The sequence below is a fragment of the Vicugna pacos genome, chromosome 19 (assembly GCF_048564905.1).
Source record: "Vicugna pacos chromosome 19, VicPac4, whole genome shotgun sequence".
NCBI lineage: Eukaryota > Metazoa > Chordata > Mammalia > Artiodactyla > Camelidae > Vicugna > Vicugna pacos.
Window position 1 is genome coordinate 30179624 of NC_133005.1, and position 19741 is coordinate 30199364.

A 19741-nucleotide genomic window follows, 5' to 3' on the forward strand; every position below is an offset into this window, starting at 1 on the left:
GCAGGGACATGGACACTACGTCCTTCCTCAGGTCACAGACCAAGGTCAGTTGAATTCTGAGGCTGATGATTTTGCATCCATCGAATAGGAAGGACCCTCCCGATGGCTAACCATCGGGGCTGAGAGCAGAGAGGCCTGACAGGGGGCAGGTCTGGTGATAACCGGCTTAAGTCTGGAAGGCTGGTCAGTGTGGCAGGTTTAAAGCGTAAGCATCAGTTCTTTGACACTCTTCCCATTGAGAGGTAGGGCCTGGTTCTCTCTCCTTGAGTCTGGGTGGGCTCATGGCTGTTTCAATCGCTAGGGTAGGCCGACATGATGCGACATGGCTTCCAAAGCTCGTCATAAAAAGACCATTCCATTTCCATCTCACTCCCTGGGACGCTGTGCTGTCGTGCCAGAGGCATCATGCCAGCGTGGAAATGCACCGTCCCAGCTGAGTCTGCGCCCAGCCAGCCCTGCCAAGGCACCAGATTGGTGAATGAAGCCAGTCATGGAATTGGACTCTCCAGTCTCCTGCCATTCAAGTCACCTCCAGCCCTTTGAGTCTTCCCAGCAGACCCAAATCCTCTAAGGTGGGTGCTGCCGGCCCCGCTTTACAGAAGAGGACATGATGGTTCTGAGAGGCACACAGCCAAGCCGGGAAATGGATGCCAAGCCCCGCGGTGCTCCTCCGCCCACACTGATGGCTGAACAGCTCTACCTGAGTGCTCTGCGTGTTTCGATCGAGTTGCCTGAACTTTTCCAAATAGTTTAGGTGTTTGGCTCTAATTGCTTGAGTATTTCGGCTATTTTGCCTGGCTCTCGCGGTATTTTAGCAATTTTGATCTAAATAATCTGTTGAAATTTGCCCCTTGGCAGTGGGTGTGGTCAGACCATCAGGGCTGTAGCTTCTCAACCAGCTCGACAAGGGGTTATCAGCTCGACAGCAGGCTCCCAAACTTGGGGCCCCAGGGCCTGGCAGGCAGTGGGAAGGGACACCCCCCTCTGCCAGCCACGCACACTGGAGAACATCCTTAGGAGCAACCTGAACACAGGAGGGACCCGCAGTACTTGGCCCCATGAGCCCTGGAGGGAGTAGCACCTGCCTCCCCCCTTCCAATAATCTTGGCTCCCAGACCCAAGTGATGGTCTGCTGGGTTTTATTTCCTGGTCTTTCCACAGGGAAGTTGCTCAAATCCAGGTCTTTGCAAAACCAAGTGGCCCTACAGGGTACAATCCCTGCAAAGAGAGGCCCTAGGAGAGGACTTCGGGTAGGAGACAGTAAGGCAGGGGTGTGGAAAAGTGAGAGGTAGATGGTGGGAACTCCAGCCCTTGGCTGATGCTAGGAGCCCAATTTAGACACCTCTCTCCCTTGATTCAAGCTCTCTAATAGTGTTCTCTCACACTGGGGGATAAAAGTCTAAACTCTTTCCCTTGGTCTAGCAGAGATTCTCAAACTTGAACCATCTGCAGGACCTCACCCCTAGAGTTTCTGATTCGGGTGTGGTTCAAGAATGTGCTTTTCTTACAAGGCCCCAGGGGATGCTGATGCTGCCAATCCAGGGGCCATAGTTTGAGAACCACTGGCCCACAGGAGCCAGTATATTTTGTTTTCTGCTCCCCCTTTTCCCAAGATACAAAGACCCCCCCCCCATTTTGAACTATAAACCCTCCAGGTGGTTTCTTGCTTTCAGAGTCTTATCGCTCAAGATGTCCCTCTGCCCAGCCCACCCTCCTCCAGTCGTGGACCCCTTCTCATCCTCCAGGTCTGGTTAGTACCATCTCCTAAAACAGCTCTTCCCTCCAACCCTGCTAAGGATGCTCTCAGGGTGATGCCGTCTACCATTGTTTCCCATCTGTTTGCTGCTTAGCACCATCCGACATGCAGTGGGAATTTATGGCTCTGTTTACTTGTTGGCTATCTCAGCAAACGTGCGTGAGAGTTTTCTTTAGACGGTAGCCTCCTTCCAAGCAGACTCTGCCTTACTCACCCCTGTAACCCCAGCACACAGCTCAGTGCCTGTCACATAGCAGGTGCTCAGGAAATATGTGTTCAGCGGGTACATCGCCTGATGTCACTCTCATGACAACCCTGTGAGAAAGGGGATATCAAACCCATTTTACAGATGATGCAACAGAGGTCCAAAGAGGTGGTGTCTCATGTCCAATGTCAAATGACCAGCTGTGGAACCCAAGTCTGTAGACTCCAAAATTCTTACCGAACACTCTCTGCATGTTTTGGTGAGGGAATAGGGGACAAGGGCTACGGAGGGGAAATGGTCTGGAAGTGAGGTGTGGAAGAACAAGGATGGGCAGGCAGCAGGAGGCAGACAAAGGGGGCAGGCAGGAAGGCCAGCTGGCAGAGACCCAGCCTCCGGGGTCAGGAACCACTGCCCTGGGCACGAGGCGGAGGAGGGGTGGCTGCAATTCTGCTCCAGAGGCCAAGGCACTTCCACCCCCACCCCTGTCAGACTCTTATCTTCCAGGCTCTCATTGGTCTGGGCAGTAGGTGGAGCAGGCCAGGGACACTGGGAAGGGACAAGGTTCAGGGCAAAGGCCAACACAAGGCCTGAATGGGGGGGGCAGGGCTGAGGCAGGCTGGGAACAGGGACGCAAGAGATCACCCTGGGCTCAGTCTGTTTCTCAAAGGTTCCACGGTCAAAGGTCTTTGCTCTGTGGCACGGGTTTCACTGCCGGTTATGCAATGACCACCTGAGGTTGCTCCAGAGGGCTGAGTGCAGGGGTCAGGCCCCCTTTGGGACGGCAGCTCAGCCTCGTACCCTCAGCTGGGTGCCTTCTGGGCAGCAGTCATGGAATTCTGGGTAATCTTCTGGAGATCCTGGAAGAAGAAAACATCCTACTGAGGCTCCCCTGCGGGGGAGGGGGGAGAGTATGAGCTCACCTGCTGGCCCCCCAGCAGGGCAGGGATGGCAGAAATGGAGTCCCAGGGTGTGAGCTTCAGGGAAAGGAGGCCTCTCTCAGGGAGCTGGTCAGAGACAGAGATGATGGACCGGTGCACAGATAACCCCCAGGGCCCCCAGGAGGCTAGATGCTCCTAGAAGCAATGCATCTCTCAGGGGCAGCCTGGATACCCCTCTCTCCCTCTAGAGACCAATTCAGAAGCCTGGTCTGCTGACAAGGGCCCAGGGGCTCCGGCCTAAAGGCGGAGCGGAGATGTGAAGAGACGTTGCTCAGCCTCTGCACGCGTGCATGCTCACACGGGTATAGGTGCATGTTCCCAAAACAGGAGGAGGAGGAAGTGGAAGGTCGAGGGGAGACCAAAATTGCCTCCCCACTGTTAAGGTCTAAGTCGACACCAGTGGTGGCCAGTGAGGCACAAAGGCCAAACCAAATCGATCACGAACGAACCCACTGGATATTTATTGAATCTTACCACATGCCAAGCATTTCCTTAGGCACCTGGGACACAGTGGGAAATGGCACAAACATGAGGCTCTGCTTTCATGAGCTTATGGTGCAGTGGGAAATACAGGTGATGATTGTCTGTACCAATGAGTGTGATAAGGAAGACAAAGGGGGATGAATTCCAGAGGATTCCTCCAGTTTGGGCATCAGGGTAGCCTCCTTGAGAAAGTGTGACTTAAGAGGACAGCTAAGGATGAGTAGAAACCAACTAGGAATGTGGCAGGGATACAGGGCTGAAGATTTTCTGATGGAGAGCAGAGAGCAAGGGAGAACAGGAGATGGCCTGAGATGAAGCCAAGACAAATTAGAAAGAGTCTCAGAGAAATAAAAGCCATCATTATTACGCTAAAGCACACACTCAGACTAGCTTAGCAAAATGTCGCCTTAATTATGTCTACCTTAATGGACAGATAAAAACAGTTTGTAATGAGTTCTGTAATTGGTTATGTGAAAAGAGATGCTTCTTCAGTTCTAAAGCATGTTGTCCTGTCGACAATTTATGAGAGAGAGGAGATGGTTTTTCAAGCATGAAAACACGAGGTCCTAAAGAACTGTCACGTTGTAGTGCCTTGTATCCATCTTTCCCCGGGGGTTCTGCCAAGGGGGACTTTACCGTACTCATCCTGGATTGGAGACCAAAAAAAATTATACAAGGCTTTCACTCTGGATGTGAGTCACCCTACTGCATAGCACAGGAACAGACAAACCTGGGTTCAGATCCCACTCCTGTCCCTCACAAGGTCTGTGCCCTTGGGCAATTTCTTTACCCTCTCTAAGACTCAATCTTAGTGAGCGGGGTGGTGAGCCAGGAGGATATAGCTCAAGTGGTAGAGCGCATGCTCAGCATGCACGAGACCCTGGGTTCAGTCCCCAGTAACTCCATTAAATAAATAATTAAATAAATGAACCTGATTACCTCTTCTACCCACCCATCCCTCCAAAAAATAAAAACTAAAATGGGGGTGATGATGGTAGTCACTTCATGGAGCTATTATGAAAATCCAGAAAGCTCATACATGCAAAGTACACAGCACGGTGCTTGGCCCATAGAAAACATTGAGTACAAGCTGAATGCCACGGGGGCCCGCTATTAACTGGCATAGCCAATTACTATGAGCTTAGTGGCCTCGACACCACATATCTATTATCTTGTAGTTGTGGGGGTTAGAAGTCTGACAACGGGCTGTAATCAAAGTGTCTGCAGGGCTGGTTTTTTTGTTTGTTTGTTTGTTTTTTGATGGGCTCAAAAAAACACAGCCCTGCAGGGGAGAATCTATTTCCTGATGTTTCCAGCTTCTAGAAGCCACTCACATTCTTTGAATCATGGCCGTTACTTCCATCTTCAAACCCAGCAGCGTAACCTCTCTCTGACCATTCTTCCGTGGTCACGTCTACCTCTGACCATAGCCCAGTGTTGAGGACTTGTGATGACACTGGGCCCACCTGGATAATCCAGGATAATCTCCCCATCTCAAGGTCATTAACCTTAATCACATCTGCAAAGTCCCTTCTGTCTTGTAAGGTGACATACTCACAGGTTCCAAGGATTAGGACATGGACATCTTTAAAGGGTCATTTTTCTGACTACCAGGCATGTATATATTACCTGCGATTCTTTTTTTTTTTTTTTGGTAAAAAATGAATGAAAGTTTATTCTCCGTAACTCTCTACATTGACAATTCTACTCTGTTCTCCTCCTATGTCCTCTCCCATTTTCTTGTGTGTTTTTTGCAAATGACTTTCCCCGATATCGAGTATAAATCAATTGAACAGCAATTTGAAAGCCTTGGGAGCCCTAGTCCCTCTTCCTTTTGGAGGCTCCCCCATGTCACATATTGAAAGCACTTTAAAATACATGCATATCCTACACTGAGTATAATTTTTATACAACTATGAAATCATAGGAGTTGAGTTGGATGGAACTAGTTTCCATAATGACATGTTTTATACACAAGTAATTCAATACTCACTCTTAGACTTTGCAGTTTTCTTTCCTTATTCAGCTCTGAGCTATTTTCATAGATCCTTTGAAAGCCCATAAACACTGTACCTTAAGGACTCAGTGAACCAAAGGGCCTGAAATGAATGGATAGTCCTCTGAGGCAGGGTGGGGAGGGGATGAAGACAATGAAGGAGAAACTGGGAGGAAGGAAGGAGAAAGAAAGAAAAGGAAGATGGGAGGGAGGGAGGAAGGAAGGAAGGAAACTTGACTCCTTCTTGTATGAAAACACAATGACCCACTTTCTCTTCCGGTGGCAGGACCATGGACCACCCATAAGTACAAGAACATCCTGGGGAGGGCATAGCTCACGTGGTAGAGTGCGTGCTTGGCATGCACAGAGTCCTGGGTTCAATCTCCAGTACCTCCTCTAAAAATAAGTAATAAACCTAGTTACCTCCCCCCACCTCCAAAACAAAAAAAACATCTTATTCCTTTCAAGTAATTCCATTCAGAGTCTTTTGTCTACTATTACTCGGCCATAAAAAAACAGAATGAAACATTGCCGTTTGCAACAACATGGATGGACCTGAAGGATACCATGCTTAGTGAAATAAGTCAGCTAGAGAAAGACAGATGCTGTATGTTTTCACTTATATGTAGAATCTAAACATTAAAACAAACAAATAAATATAACAGAAAAGAAATAGACACAGATACAGGTAACAAACTATTGGTTACCAGTGGGGACAAGACAGGGGAAGCAGACTGAGAGGTATAGACCACTATGTATAAAATAAACGAGATACAAGGATGCAATGTTTCACGTGGGGCCAATATTTCATAATTACTTTCTATGGAGTATCATCTATAGATATATGGAATCACAATGTTGTGTACCTGAAACTAATTTAATATTGTAAGTCAATTCCACTTCAATAAATAAAATATATATATTTATATATGTATAAATATATAAAGAGTCATTCGTTTATTCATTTATTTAAAAAAAATTTCCTTTGCACCTGTTAAGGCCCATCCCCATGCCAGGCCCTGGGAACAGCAAGCTGATAACCTGTCTCCACCTCAAAGATCTTCTAGTCCAGCCGGGAATAGTCATGACCATGAGTTGGCATGTGTCACCTTTGTCACAAAGAGCAGGGCCAGACCCATTGTCCAGGAGCCTATCATCCCAAAGAATAACTGGAGGTGTAGCAGCTCTTTAAGAGTCTCCAGAAACATTCAGTTCCTTAGCTGGCTCCTTTCCCACTTTTTGGTATAATTTACATCAGTGAAGCGCCCAGATTTTAAGTAGATTAGTCTTTCGATTTTAACAGAAACCCACAGAATTTTCCCAACACCCCAAAAAGTTCCCCTATGCACTTTCCCCATAAACACACCTTCTCCCAGAAGCTACCACTGCCCTGATGTCTTTCCCGTAAGTCATTTCAACTGTTCTAGAACTCCACGTCGGTAGAATCATGCAAATGAACGCTTTTATGTCTGGCTTCCTTCCCTCAGCATGATTTTTTTGAGATTCACTGACATTGCTGTGTGTATCGCTAATCTATTTATTTTTATTGCTGAGTTGTATTCCATTGTATAAATAGACCATAGCTTTTCTTTTTCTTTTCTCCTGTTGATGAATATTTTGGGCTATTTCCAGAACTAGGCTATTGTGATCAAAGCTGCTGTGAACATTTTTCTAAAAGGTTTTACATATTTTTTAAATTTCTCCCAAGTAAATACAAAAAAAAAATGAAATTACTAGGTCACTTAGTAGATGCACATTTAAGTCTTTATTGTCAACTTCAAAGACCTCAAAAAACCCTCTGAGAATGGAACTGCCAGGTTCTCTGCGGTCCCCGCAGCTGTAGGAACCTCTGCAGAACCTCCCACAGTCTTTAACACTGAATATAAAAGGACTAATACCAGTCCCTGGGGTCTGGCCTCATTCAGAGGCCTGAGCTGGGATGGCAGTCTGTCCCCAGCCCCAGACTAACCCAGAGCCCCAAAGAAGCCAACAGTCTTGTGGCCAAAATGATGACAAACTGGCCAGCACCCAGTGATGCAACAGCCAGTCTGAAGCATCCAGTCTGAAGCTAGTCACAGAAGAACAAGAGTCACCCAGGAAGAGTGACCAGTCACCAGCATTCGCCCAGGAACGAGGGGGTCCCTGAAAGCGGGACTTTCAGTTTTAAAGACAGGACAGTTCCAGGCAAGCCAGAATGGATCAGTCACCCTGCACCAACATATGCATGTGAGACGTGATTCTCAGTCTGACCTTCCTGCTCACCAGCCAAGCCCCAGGATGCCTGAGGAGGTGCAGGGCAGATACAAAACTTCCAGCCGCTGCAGGACCCATTGGCCACTGCCTTTTCTGAATCAGATGAAAACTAAAATTCTCAAACCACTCCCACTGAGGCAGCTGGAGAAAGTGGGGGAAGCCTTTTGGCTGTGCCTGGGGTCAAACTCCTCTTTGGAGCTGTCTCCAATACCACTGATCAGCATGCTTCCCTGAGCTCCCAGGGGGCCGGGGCCGGATGTGGAGTCTGCCTGGCTCACTGCCCTTCCCAGGGGACCTGCCCACTCCCTGTCCTTCAGCTGGGTTGTCAGCCACAGGTTGTGCCCCCAGAGGGCGTGTGGTGAGGAGGGTTTCCTTGGCCGAGGCTGAGGAAGGGGTTTTCTGTCTCAAGTTCTGCTCACAATCAGGCATTACTGGCCTTGTGATCATCCATCTTTCAGTCCCCTTTCAATACATACCAGTGTCTTCAACATTAAGTCATTTAGTGAGGGAAGGGGGCAGGAACACACACACTTTCATGCTTCCCTAAGTATCTGGAGACTAGTGAGGCAGATAACCAGGTAAAGAGGACAAGCAGGGTTTCATTCATCCATTCAAATATTCACTGTGCACCTAGGATGCATCAAGCACTGAGAAAGGTCCTGGAAATACAACAACGAACAAAGCCCCTGTCCTTGTGATGCTTATAATCTAGTCAGGGAAACAAATGATAAAGGAGCCATTACAAAAAAAAAAAAAGAAAAAAAGAGTGATGAGTTATAGGAGAAGAAGATCTGGAAGCTATAAGAACATATATCCAGGATCTATCCCACTCTAGGCAATCATGGAGGACTTCCTTGAGGAAGTGACCTTTACATCAAGACCCAGAAATGAGGAAGAGTTAACTTACACTTAAACCCTGTGTCTTGGACCCTCAAGGATGGGGACTCAGTGAGCAGACACAGCAAGGTCTCTGGAGTGGTCCCACACCACAGTGCTGCGTTTGACTTACTTCTTCCAGCACATTCAGCTCTCAGAGAAAGGACTAGGCTGTCCCCAGTCAGGACTGACCTAGGAAGGGGCCCAAGCAGGACTGATCTAGGATCTAGAGGTAGGAATCCCTGTGGGAGGAACCCAGGGGCCCCAGGCGTGGGTGAAGTAGCCCTAGGCAGTAGCCTCAGGGAAGAACAGAGATCTTAGATTCAGATTTGGGCTCTAGAATCCTACCAACCTGAATTTGAATATCAGGACCACCACACATTATTCTTACATCACATCTCTGAGTCTCAGTTTCCTTATCTGTAAAATGGGGATAAATAGCACCTATCTCCTAGACTTGTGTGAGAACTGTAAAAGGCAATATATGAGGACAGCTTAGCGTGGCGTCTGGCATACATAGTAAGTACTAGATAAAAAGTGGAAAAAAAATAAAATAAAAAGATACAAAGTGCTGTGGGAGCCCAGTACCTTCTATCATTTATCTCAGAGTAACAATTATTTAAAAGAAACTCAAAAACTGGCAAAATGCCACATTATGTCTCAAGGAAGAAATATTGGAGCTGAGCCGTGAAGGGTGGGTATCTGACTTACAAAGATCAAGGAGAGGTTTCCAGGCAGAGAAGCAGTATTAAGAAAGGCAGGAAGACCAGAACGGGTGGGGCGCTTGTAGGAGGGGCCCCGGAGCGCTGGAGGGGAGAGGAGATGGCAGAACAGCAGACTCAGGGGCCAGGCAGGGTGGCGCAGGAGGAGCCGCTAAGACGTTTTGACTTCATCCTGCAGGCAAGGGCCAGGCTAGTGGAGAGTCTGGAGCTGGTCAGTGATGTGTTGCGAGTCATGTAGACAGAAGGGAGGTTGCCTGGGAAAGAAAACACGAGGCAAGGGACCGAGAAGGAGGCTGATAAAAGTGTCTAGAGAATAGCTGGCAAATTTTCTATAAAAGGTCACCCCAAACACCCCCATCACCAGCACACCCAGTTCTATCTCTTGGCCCCATGCCTTGGCACACACTAGGCCCTCTGCCTGGAATTCCAACGAAATAACCCTCCAAAATTAACCAGGTTATTCACTCATTTATCTTGATATATGATATCTTGATTATCTATGATAATACTTATCAAGCATTTACTCTGTGTCAACCCCATATTCCCCACTCTCATGAAATTGATGGTCCAGTGCAAGAGTCAGCAAACTTTTTCTCTAAAGGGCTAGAAGCCAATATTTTTGGCTCTGTGGGTCATCAGGTCTCAGTCACAAATACACAGCTTTGCCATCATAGAGCGTAATCGCCCACAGACACTAAGTGAATGAACAAGCCTGGCTAGGTTTCAATAAAACTTTATTTATAAAAGCAATCCAGATTTGTCCAAGGACTGGCCAACCCCAGCAGAAGGGTAACGCAAGCTGCAAACATGAGCCCTTACGTATTTGAATGACATCTGTCATCTTTAATTTTCTATACATTTTTAAGTGAAAAGGAATGGGTGGAATTCATTTTAATATGTTGTATTTAATCCAACACACCCCAAATATTACTATTTCAACCTGCAATCAATATTTTAAAAATTATTAATGAGATACTTCTCATGTTTTTATACCACAGCTTTAAAATCTGGTATGCATTTTACACTTAAATAGCACCTCAATTGGAATGAGCCACGTTTCTGTTGCTCAATAGCGACATATGGCTGTGGGCCACCGGACAGGACAGCACTGGCCTAGCAGAAGCAGAGAGGGGAGGAGTCCTGCCTGGAGGGTGGCAGGGAGAGAGGACGGGGAATATCCGACATCAGCTGAAGGCACAAATAAACTGCTATACAAATCCTGCTTGCTGGGTAATTTTGAATGTGGTTCTTAATCAATCTTTAAGCTCAAAGTATCAGCCTCTAGGTTCATGTCAGTTCTATTACGTGGACATCCCAGGATTCAGGGTTTGATAGAAGGGGTCCTCAGTTTGGACTTTCTGACAATATAATCATCTTGTGGCGATCACCAGGCAGCTACCCCCAACCTTTGCACATCCTGGGGGCTTGAAGCATGCTTGTCAGCTCCTGAGGGGTCGGGGGTATAAGGTGGGGAAGGAATAGAAAACCACCCTCCCTCACTCCCTGGGGAGGGGGAGGTGTGTCCCCACCACACACACACAGGCACACACATGTGCACACACATGGGCACACACGTGCACCAGCACATACAGGAATCCAGCTGTACCCTCTCCAACGCTGAGCCATGGGTCGCAGCAGTGGTCTCCAGTCCGTCCAGGACGTGGGAACAGATACAGACTCCACCTGAGTCACAGGATGAGTCAGAATGCTCTGGAGAGCTTCAGAGGGAAAAGCAGGAGGGGCTGATGGTGGGGAAGGGAGCCAGGCCCCCAGGGCAGAGGGAGCCTGGGCCGCTTTCCCAGGCGTGCGGCCAAGGGAAGACCGTCCTAGAAGGAGCAGGGCCCGCTGCCCTGGCCGACCTGCGTCCTGAAGGAGGGTCTGCACAAAGTGCGTGTGCATTAGGAGAAGGAAGTGGGGGTTTTTTTGAGGGGGTGCCAAGCAGGGGAGCGTTCAGACAGGAGCGCATGGAGGCTGCTCTGAGCACACGAGGCAGCAGCTACACAGCTGTGCGCTGCGGAGGCTCTCGCTTCAGCAGTGGTTCCTGCTGTTTGCCCTGCTCAGTGCATGGGACACTGCCGATGACCCTTGCTAAACTGGGGAGACTGAGGACGAGGCAGTGCTGGGTTTCCTATTCGACCCAGGCAGGGCCCACAGGGTGGTCTCGGCTCCCCATGGCAGAGGGTAAGTTCCCTGCAGAGGACAAGGCCACTGGCCGAGCCTCATTTGGGCACACGGGGGCTCTCAGAGAGCTCGCCAAACCATCAGACCCAGGTTGCAGCATTTTTAGGGCCAGGTGGGAGAACAGGATCAGGACACCCCAGGGACGAGACGGGGTCAGAGGTGAGGGGCCAGCCTTGAATGTTCGGCATCAGGAGCACAACCCCAGGCCGCCACCGGGGTCTCTGCAGTACCCCCACAGCGTGATACTGGGTTTGACGTATCTCCTGCCTGACACACTCAGCTCAGGGACTAGCCTGTCCCTAATAGGGACGCATTTGAGGACCTGGAAGGAGAGTCCGGAAGGAGAAACCCAGGGCCCAGGCATGGGCAGAGGAAAAAGTGGATACAGTGCCTTCTCCAACCCACTCCCGATCTGCGGGTTCCGTGTTCACATCACCCATGTAACTCCTCATCTTAGGTTGGGGTCCCCCCAAAGCAGAGCCCAAGACAAGGACTCAAGTACACGTAGATGATCTGGGAGGCGATCCCAGGAACAGTGCATGAGGAGCAGGAAGAGGGAGCCAGGGAAAGGAGAAGAGCAGATGGAAGGGGGCCTTCCTGATACCATCAGGGCAGGCAGCAGAGCGCAAGTACACCAGGTCCTCCGAGGAGTGTGCAGAAGGCCCCCAGGACTTCCTGTCTGAAAAACAGGAGGCTGGAGACGTTACCCACCAGTTTTCATCACCTCTGGTTGAAGGTGGTCCCCAGGAGAGTTCATTTCCTGCCACCTCCGCCCCCCCTATAGTTCTGCAGAAAGCCCTGAGGCAGAACCAGGAGCTCTGTGGAGTGGCCCAGAGGTGGGCAACCGGCAGGACTGTCCTGGAATCCGAGTGGACACCCCAGGCACCTGCCACCCCTCCTAGGACTTCTGGCTGCACTTTAAATAAAATGCAAACTCCCTCATGGCCCCAGCGGCACTGTGCGGTCTGGTCCCTGCCTGCTTTTCCAACCTCCTCTCCCCACCTTCCCATCACCCATCACACTGCAGCCGCCTGCACTTAGGAACAGCCGGATTGGTCTGCTCTCCACTCCCAGAAAGAACCACGCCTCCAGGCTTCGCCCTTGCTCTCCCTTCTGCGTGAAGCTCCAGGTACGTGCTTACACAGTCAACTTTCTCTCACCCTTCAGGTTCTGGCAAAAGCACCTCCTCCTTAGAGATTTCTGTGTCCTGACCACCCTACCGAAATCCAGCTCATTCTCTCGAATGTCCCAGTGGTGTGCTGGTAGATGCTTAACCACCAGCTCCCAGGGAGACACAGAAGCCTCCAATTGCACTGATTCCATAAAGACTCCCATTGACCAGAGTCGATGTCAAGCTAACAGCCAGCGGGCACCGAATGTGGAGGTGGGAAAAGAAGCACAGACGCACCCACAGAGGACCCCACCGTCTCTGTGGGGACCACGTGAGTCAATTACTTCAAGAGCATAGATAACAGTAAAATAATTAAGAAGCGATGCCTTCGATTTTTAATTTTTATTTTAATATAATTTATTTCATTATAAATTTATAGAACTTAATTTTTCATAATGGCCGTGTTTAACAACCAGCTCACCAAACTCCCAAGTTTTTTTAAAATTGATTTTTTTAATTCTTATTTTCTATTACAATATTAGTTCCATGTGTACAGCAAAGGGATTCAGTTATAAATATACATACATTTATTTTTTTCAGATTATTTTCCATTACAGCTCATTACAAGACATTGCATATAGTTCCCTGTGCTATACAATAGGTCCTTGTTGTTTATCTATTAAAAAACTCCCAATTTTTTAAAGGTAGTCAGTTACAATGTGTCAATCTCTGGTGTACAGCATAATGTCCCAGTAATACATATACATACATATATTCGTTTTCATGTTCTTTTTCATTAGAAGTTACTATAAGATATTGAATATAGTTCCCTGTGCTCCACAGAAGAAATTTGGTTTTATCTATTTTTATATATAGTAGTTAATATTTGCAAACCCCAAACTACCAAATTTATCCCTTCCCATCCACTTTCCCCCAGTTAACCATAAGATTGTCTACTATGTCTGAGAATCTGTTTCTGTTTTGTAGATGAGTTCAATAGTGTCTTCTTTTTTCTTTCTCTTTCTGGCTTACTTCACTTAGAATGACGATCTCCAGGTCCACTCATGTTGCTGTAAATGGCATTATTTTGTTCTTTTTTATGGCTGAGTAGTATTCCATTGTATAAATATACCACAAATTCTTTATCCAGTTATCTGTCGATGGACATTTAGGTTGTTTTCATGTGTTGGCTATTCAAAATTCCCAAATTTTTGACAGTCATCTCTCACGAGCTGTTACGAGTCAGCTCCAAAACCACTTGATACATCCATGCTCTTTACCTCTATACACCTTTTAAGAGTTGCAGTTATTTTTTTCTCCTTGCTTTAGCCTCCATACACTAGCCTGCTAGGATGTAGGTTCCACGAGAGTGGAAGCTCTGATGGAATTTATGCTCAATCGTATCCTCAGAGCCCAGCCCACAGCAGAAATTCAATAAATATTTGCTGAATGAACATATCAATGCATGCACGAATGGGCAGATGAGGTCAGTGGATGTCATAGGGTTGGGAATCTCTGCTGTGGATTCGAGAGGGAAGACTCACCTCCAGTGACCCACAACGAAGCCCAGAGGACTTGGAGGCGGGTGGTGCTCCTGACAGGGGGTGGCAAGCAGAACAGGCCCAGAGTTTCCCGACAGGAGAAGCCAGGCTGTGGTAGAGGAGGTGAATCTGGAATCATCGCTGAACATTCTTGGGGTCTTGCCAGGGTGGCCCCTCCTGGAGCTTCACACCCTCCCCACAGCGCAGCTGGCCGGAAGGTGGGAGGGACATCGGGAGGTGGCAACTGACCCAACTGACTGTCACAGCCCTGCCTGTGGAACTCTTCATAGGGCAGCTGGGCGGGCCTGTCAGCTCCAGCATCTCTGGGATCCTAGCCACTCATGATCCCTGTGCAAGCAGCCCCTCCACAAAGGGAAGGGCGAGAACCCCAGGAGGAACAAATTTTATTTACGAACCAGAAATAGACAAATGGACAGAGAAAACAAACTGTGATTACCAGGGAGGGAAGATGGGTGGGGGGTAGATTAGGAGTTTGGGATTAATAGATAGACACTACTATACAGAAAATAGATAAACATCAAGGACCTACTGTATAGCACAGGGAACTATATTCAATGTCTTGTAATGAGCTGTAATGGAAAAGAATCTGAAAAAATATACATTCATGTATGTATATGTAAAACTGAATTGCTTTGCTGTACGTATGAAGCTAACATTGTAAATCGACTACACTTCAATAAAAAATAAGAATTAAAAAAAAAAAGAACCCCAGGAGGAACAGCAAACTCAGCAAGCCTGTGCCCATTGACTCTCTCCACCTTCGGCCCGCCCCTCCAGCTGTCTGCACACGCAGAAGACTCCCCACCTCACAAGCCCGTCTAGTACCAGGCATAGCACTTACACCAGGGAGATGGCAGAAGATGCCTGCAGCGTGAATGAGCCAATGAGTAAGGCAGCTTCCCAGCAGAGCACAGGTGAATCAGAGGCACTTCCCACTCAGGCCAGCTCCAGGACTGGTATGGGAAAGAGCACAGAGATGCCAGGTCAGCTCTGCCCATAACTGCAATCCAGGGTGGGAGCTGGGAACCCAGCCCTCAAGTCAGGCAGCCGGGGGTCACCTCCCAGCTCTGCCACTCTCTAGCTTGGGCCTTCACATCTGGAAAATGGGAATAAATCATTATAGCACATACCTCTCAAGACTGCTGGGGTATTTAATGAAATGATACAAGCAAGGGGCTTGCCAATTTCCTAGACCAGAAAAAGGGCTCAATGGGTTGATCTGCAATTTGTAGAACACTCACAGAGCATTTTCTTCAAGCCAGGAACTGCCCTAAGTACCTGAGAAACATTAGCTCATTTAGTATCGTATTCGTATCAAGGTCTTAACACTGCGCCATACTGGCTCTCACTGTGTTTTTTCTTTTGTTAGATTAGTAGGTTTTGTTTGGTTTGTTTTGGTTTTGGTTTTTGACATTGTTATTGTTACAGAATAAGGTTCTTCCCTTCTCTGGATCTCAAGATCTTGTAACAGGACATTGGATTAAATGGCCTCTAATCTAGTGTTTCCATTGCAAACTCCCATCTCTTGGTTCATTCCAGCTTTTCGGAACTTTCTAAGTCCTGGTGTGCAGAGTGGACTCCCAGTGCAGGAATTTGACCCAAGAGGCCAGTCTCTGTTGCCAGGAGAACGTGGGCATGGTGGCCACCTTGCTCCAGGCAAGGGCTGTGGACCCAGGCAGCCATTCGCAATCCCACCAATGGTCCCCTTCCCTTGGAGTGAGTCCCAGGAGATCAGCCTTTTGAGATGGAAGTCCAACACTACCAACCCCATTCATTCTTCTGTCGATAAGTGTTCATTGAGCACTGACTATGCTTGGGAACAAGGCAAGGAATATGACAGGAAGATGGCTGCCTTCATGGGGTCTAGCCTATTGGAGGAAACAGAAAAGAAAAAGTCAACAAGTAAATAAACCAGCTAATTTCACAAAGAAGCATCCAGGGCTATGAAGAGTGTAAATCAATCTAAGAAGACAGTGACTAGGGGAGTAGTCAAGGTAGACCTCTCCATAGAGATGACTTGGGAGCCAAGACAGGAACGGAGCCAGGAGCCAATGATGAGATGAGCTGAGGGAAGGCAGGTGGGGGCAGTCTATTGAAGAAACAGGCCTGAGTGCCTAGAGTTCAGGAAGCAAGGTGGGGCATGGCCACAAAGCTCAGCAAGGCAGCAGGGGCAGATCAGGTAGCACCCAGCAAGTCAGCGTAGGAGCTTTCATTTTCTTTAAGTATACGTGCCCCTACACAAGACCTGCTACGTAATTTGTGGGACCCAGTGCAGAATGCAAATAAAAGGCCCTTGTTCAAAAACCATCAAGAGTTTCAAGATGGCAGCAGAGCATTTAACCAAGCATGGGACCCTGCCCACGGAGCCAGCCCTGTCTCTACAAAACTCTGTTGGCATCAATAAAACTGTCTTTAATTTGACAACTGTGTTTTGAGGACCTGAAACAAACTAGGCACCATGCCAGGGACTGGGACGACGAAAAAGCGAATGATCAAATAAAGAAAACCACTTTGACCTTCATTTTTCCAGATTTTCTCCACACACAAACAAAGCCAGAAGACTGCCGCATCTTCACATATTTGATGGTGGTGAACAAAGGTTCACACCATTCATTGAAGGGATTTGCCTTGATCCATTGGTAACAATGGGAACAATTACTGCGTATCTGCCGTGTGCCTGTGTACAGACATCATTTCACTTAATCCCCACCAGCCACCCCCCATCAACAAGAAACATGCAAGGAAAGCAGATGAGGAAATCAAGATCCAAAAGACAATTAACATTTCCAGGTTCCCACTGCTTACTGGTAAGTGGGGAAGCTGGGATTTGAACCCAGTTCTAGTTGGATCCAGACCCTTCCCTCTCCGGATGCACAGCCTTTACTCACATACAATGTGTGCTCAGTTGATTGTTCAAATTAAAGATTCAAGTGCAACCGTCAATAACCTTGAGAGTAACTAATGTCTACTGAGGGCTTCCTGTATGCCAAGCCCTACTCTAAGCTCTCCACATAGATTTTCTCAATTTTTCCTACAGACAATCTGCTTATGCATAGAGCATAATTTCCCCATTTTCCTGGTGGGGAGACTGAGATTCAGAAAGGTTAAGTAACTTGTCCAAGGCCTTCCAGCCCATGTGCAGTGCAGCTGGGGGCCAAGTCCAGCTGTGTGTTCCGGGGTTTGGGTCCCTACCTCTGTCCTGCTCCTCTTCCTGTTGGCTAAGGCCACGCACAGTTCTTGCTACTGTGGAACCCCCAGCCAGTTGGTCAATTTCTTGACGGAAGGGTCAGAACTCGGAAGTTCAAGGAGCCAGGCCCCAGGAGAAGGTCTGGGGGTTTGACCTGGTGTCAACATCAGCAGTGAAGATTGCTTCATGCCCGGCCCAAGAGGAACAGGGAAGTCTGACTTCTCCCCTAGCCATGGGAAAGAGCTCCTTTTCTAAAAAAAGCAAGGCCAGAACCAAGAGTGTGACACATCAGGGCCCTTTCTGCCACAGTCTTTCTCTTTGTCTTGGCCTTTTGGCCAATGGAGAGGGCTATCTTGAAAGAGGAAGACTTGTTCACTCTTGGTTTTCTGACCAAGGATCTGAGGGACTTCCCTAAAGAAAAGTGCCAGGCAGGAAGGTTCTGGGGCCGGGCATGGTCTGGAGAGGCTGAGCCCCTGCTCTGTAGCGCAGCCTTGCAGGGACCCTCAAGTCAGGACTCACAGCGTCACTCTGGTATTGCCCAGAAGGAAGCACTAAACAGAGGGCAGGGGCCTATGGTGACCTCTCAGTAAAACCCTTTTTCCCTGCAGGAAATCCAGGAAGCTGGGGGGAAGAGGGGCACAGGTCCAGGGGTTTGTATCAATCCCAATTCTGCCCCAGCAGGGTGCACACCAGAGTCAGGCAGAAGCTGAGTTGGAGAGAACTCGGTTGGAATTCCACAATGCCACTCAGTCAGTTTGCGGGAGCCAGGTAAATTCACTACCACTTTGGGTCAGCTAATCCCCATTTTCCTAAATTAAATCTTATAACCTGTATTAAGGAACAGATGCAAATAAGAAGGAAATAGACTTCTTGGTCTCAGTGAAGCTGCAGAAGCAGGCAGGCAGCTGAGAGAAGTTCCGCGGGCGAAGCCCAAGGGAGCAGAAGCAGAATTTCCCAATCCGGGGTACGAGATTCAAACAGAAAGACTCGCACATCCTGTTCCACCACAATTTGCCATTCCAATGTTCTCAGCATTGATTTGTCCTTCATCTCTAACGTAAGTCTATTTTGAGGTCTCAGATCACTAAGAATTTCTACCTATGTCCTTTACTATGAAGTCTTCAAAACCAAAATTCTTTGTCTTAATCTTCTTTCTCCAAAACCCTGTAAAGCCTCCTCCATTTGGAGCGCAAAGGGAAAGTGTGAAGAGAGCTCATTTTCACATTCTTGGTAAGGAGTCTTTGTTTTCTTCTTTGATGCTCATAGTCTAAAAGTAAATTACCCTTACAATTGAAATATTTTGTGTTCAAAACTGGGAGATCCCTTTCTGTTTTTCCTTGGAATATGAATCCTTCCATTCTGCATACCCAATATTAAGTTTTCTGCACATTTTTTTTAAAAAGTTATCACTTATTGAACATTTAGGGCCCCATTTAAAAAATTAACATATGTAAGCCTTACAAATGCCTTATCAGAAAGTGATTAATGAGTATCATGGCTGGGTGTATTGGATAGGAAGTCAGGCTCTCTGAGTTTCCATCCAGACTCAAAGCCTTTCCAGCCGGGTTGACCTTGGACATGTGACCCAAGCACTCTGAGCATCAGTTTCCTCATCTGTAACATGGGGGCGGTAAGGCTACTAACCTCATTGTGGCTGTGAAGATCAGATGAGCCATATGATATCATGTATATGTGGAATCAAAAAGAAAAAATGACACAAGTGAACTTATTTACAAAACAGAAACAGAGTCACACACATAGAAAACAAACTTATAGTTCCAAGGGGGGAAAGGGGTGAGGGGTGGAGAAATAAATTGGAAGTTTAGCATTTGCAAATACTAGCTACTATATATAAAACAGATAAACAGCAAGGTCCTACTGAATAGCACAGGAAACTATATTCAATATCTTGTAATAGCCTATAATGAAAAAATATGAAAAGGAATATATACATATATGTGTAACTGAAGCACTGGGCTGTACGCTAGAAATTAACACAACATTGTAATACTTCAATTTAAAAAAAAAGATTAGATAAGCCCACACCAAAATACTTACACTGCACCTGCACGCACAGAGGCTCCACAAAGGCTGACTTTTAGTGTGAATCTCCTTTTCCTTTAAAGGAAACTGGGACTTCAAGAAGAGGAGTAACTTGCCCCAAATCATACAGCTGGAAGTGATGGAGTGATGGGGATTCCAACACCCTTTCTAAACCCAAAGTCTACACTGGTAACTCGCAGACACGGTGCCTTGTGCCCAGCATCGGCCTGGCACAGGGGAAGCTGCGAGTCAGGAGAACTTCCTCCCTTACCAATCACCTAACACGGGAAATAGAACAGATGCTAAAGGATGGCTGCAGCCACCTTCCCCGTGCAGACTTTGGGGTCGGTCAGCTTCACCTCTGTGTACTCAAGGCTTCATGTTCCAGAAGCCATTCTGGCCAACGGGCTGAACCACACATGCCTGTC

General features: G+C 47.7%; 1 long non-coding RNA gene across 1 annotated transcript in view; it reads right to left on the reverse strand.

Annotated features, from left to right (window-relative positions):
- Nucleotides 1-2753: 2753 nt before the first annotated feature.
- Nucleotides 2754-19741, reverse strand: part of LOC140687294 (uncharacterized) — a 75737-nt gene continuing 58749 nt past the window's right edge. The window contains exon 3 of the long non-coding RNA XR_012061492.1: nucleotides 2754-2818. This is a non-coding gene — a long non-coding RNA (uncharacterized lncRNA). The remainder of the gene's footprint in view (nucleotides 2819-19741) is intronic.